We start from the raw sequence: 3,402 nt of genomic DNA, 5'->3' as shown, positions 1-3,402 counted from the left end.
CAGGCCCTGATTCATTCATTCATTCATTCATTCAATCGTATTTATCGAGCGCTCACTGTGTGCAGAGCACTGTACTAAGCTGTTGGGAGGTACAAGTTAGCAACATATGGAGACGGCTCACAGTCTAAAAGCACCTATACTAGTTTCCTCTCCCTCATTGCCACTCTCTGTCCTCTTGCGTGCTAGTCCGGGATGAAAAAGTCCTCCGCCTGTGTCCCCCCAACCTGTTTTTGTGTTTTTTTTAAAAAAAAGATATTCGTTAAGTGGTACTTGTTACTCTGGTTTTTTTTTAAAAAAAGGTATTCGTTAAGTGGTACTTGTTACTCTGGGCCAGGCGCTATTCTAAGCACTGGAAAAGATTCAAGATAATCAGGCTGGGGGCTCACGATCTTAATCCCCATTTTACAGATGAGGTAACTGAGGTCCAGAGAATAATATTTATGGTACCTGTTAGACACTTAGTATGTGCCAGGCACTGTACGAAGCGCTGGGGTGGAAATACAATTGAATGAATGAATGCAAGCAAATCTGATTGGACGCAGTCCCTTAATCCCCATTTTACAGATGAGGTAACGGAGGCAGAGAAGTGAAGTGACTTGCCCAGGGTCACACAGCAAACAACTGGTGGAGCTGGGATTATTAATAATAGTAATAATGATGGCATTTATTAAGTGCTTACTATGTGTGAAGCACTGTTCTAAGCACTGGGGAGGTTACAAGGTGATCAGGTTGTCCCATGGGGGGCTCACAGTCTTAATCCCCATTTTACAGATGAGGTAACTGAGGCCCAGGGAATAATAATTATGGTATCTGTTAGACACTGTGTGACAAGCACTGTACTAAGCGCTGGGGTGGAAATGCAATTGAATGAATCAATACAAGCAAATATGATTGAATGCAGTCCCTTAATCCCCATTTTACAGATGAGGTAACGGAGGCAGAGAAGTGAAGTGACTTGCCCAGGGTCACACAGCAAACAACTGGTGGAGCTGGGATTATTAATAATAATATTAATGATGGCATTTATTAAGTGCTTACTATGTGTGAAGCACTCTTCTAAGCGCTGAGGAGGTTACAAGGTGATCAGGTTGTCCCAAGGGGGCTCACAGTCTTAATCCCTATTTTACAGATGAGGTAAGTGAGGCCCAGGGAATAATAATTATGGTATCTGTTAGACACTGTGTGACAGGCACTGTACTAAGCGCTGGGGTGGAAATGCAACTGAATGAATCAATACAAGCAAATCTGATTGAATGCAGTCCCTTAATCCCCATTTTACAGATGAGGTAACGGAGGCAGAGAAGTGAAGTGACTTGCCCAGGGTCACACAGCAAACCAGTGGCCGAGCTGGGATTAATAATAATAATAATGATGGCATTTATTAAGCGCTTACTATGTGCAAAGCATTCTTCTAAGCACTGGGGGGGGATACAAGGTGATCAAGTTGTCCCACATGGGGCTCACAGTCTTAATCCCCATTTTACAGATGAGGGAACTGAGGCTCAGAGAAGTTAAGTGACTTGCCCAAGGTCACACAGCAGACATGTGAAGGAGCAGGGATTCGAACCCATGACCTCTGACTCCCAAGCCCATGCTCTTTCCACTGAGCCACGCTGCTTCTAATCAGCCACGCTGATTGGAACCCATGACCTTCTGACTCCCACTGAGCCCCGCCACATCTCTTCTTTTATACTGTCTTTTAGACTGTTGGGTAGGGACTGTCTCTATATGTTGCCAACTTGTACTTCCCAAGAGCTTAGTACAGTGCTTTGCACACAGTAAGTGCTCAATAAATACAATTGATTGATTGATGGATTGATTTTATGGCATTTGTTAAGCACTGCCTATGTGCCAGGCACTGTGCTAAGTGTTGGGGCGGGTGCAAGTCAATGGGGTAGGGCACCGTCCCTGGGGCACGTGGGGCTCACAGTCAATCAATCAATCAGTCAATCAATCGTATTTATTGAGCGCTTTCTGTGTGCAGAGCACTGTACTAAGCGCTTGGCAAGTCCATGTTGGCAACATATAGAGACAGTCTTCATCCCCATTTAACAGAGGAGGCAACTGAGGCACGGACAGGTAAAGGGAGCTGCCCAAGGCCCCACAGAGGACTGGCAGGAAGAGAGTGGGGGATCGGGGGTGGTTAGGGAGGGAGGCTGTTGTGGAGGGATTCTCTGTCTCCCCCTTCTAGACTATGAGCCTGCTGTTGGGTAGGGACCGTCTCTATATTTTACCAACTTGGACTTCCCAAGCGCTTAATACAGTGCTCTGCACACAGTAAGCGCCCAATAAATACGATTGATTGATTGATTGATTGATTGATTGAGGGAGGCCCAGTCTGAATATAACCTCAGTCAGAGCTGCTCTGTGAGACTCTGAGCTCCAAGATGGTGGCCAGGGGCATCCATTGTGAGGGCTCAATCAATCAATCAATCAATCAATCATATTTATTGAGCGCTTACTGTGTGCAGAGCACTGTACTAAGTGCTTGGGAAGTACAAGTCGGCAACACATAGAGACAGTCCCTACCCAACAACGGGCTCACAGTCTAGAAGGGGGAGACAGAGAACAAAACCAAACACACTAACAAAATAAAATAAATAGAATAGATATGTACAAGTAAGATCATCATCATCATCAATCGTATTTATTGAGCGCTTACTATGTGCAGAGCACTGTACTAAGCGCTTGGGAAGTACAAATTGGTAACATATAGAGACAGTCCCTACCCAACAGTGGGCTCACAGTCTAAAAGGGGGAGACAGAACAAAACCAAACATACTAACAAAATAAAATAAATAGAATAGATATGTGCAAATAAAATACATAAATAAATAAATAGAGTAATAAATATGTACAAACATATATACATATATACAGGTGCTGTGGGGAAGGGAAGGAGGTAAGATGGGGGGATGGAGAGGGGGACGAGGGGGAGAGGAAGGAGGGGGCTCAGTCTGGGAAGGCCTCCTGGAGGAGGTGAGCTCTCAGCAGGGCCTTGAAGGGAGGAAGAGAGCCAGCTTGGCGGATGTTGGGAGGGAGGGCATTCCAGGCCAGGGGGAGGACGTGGGCTGGGGGTCGATGGCGGGACAGGCGAGAACGAGGTACGGTGAGGAGGTTAGCGGTGGAGGAGCAGAGGGTGCAGGGTGGGCTGGAGAAGGAGAGAAGGGAGGTGAGGTAGGAGGGGGCGAGGGGATGGACAGCCTGGAAGCCCAGGGTGAGGAGTTTCTGTCTGATGCCCAGATTGATTGGTAGCCACTGGAGGCTCAGGTCTCTGACCCAGCCCTAATCCCTTCCCTTTCATCCCTCTCTGCCAGTCTCCCCAGTGCTACCGCCATGGGGAAGAAGAGTGGACTAGAGACTGAAGCTCTGCAGGAAAGGAAGACAGGGTAGGGAGGGACA

The sequence above is a fragment of the Tachyglossus aculeatus genome, chromosome 2 (genome assembly GCF_015852505.1).
Source record: "Tachyglossus aculeatus isolate mTacAcu1 chromosome 2, mTacAcu1.pri, whole genome shotgun sequence".
NCBI lineage: Eukaryota > Metazoa > Chordata > Mammalia > Monotremata > Tachyglossidae > Tachyglossus > Tachyglossus aculeatus.
Note: the sequence above shows the minus strand (reverse complement) of the source record.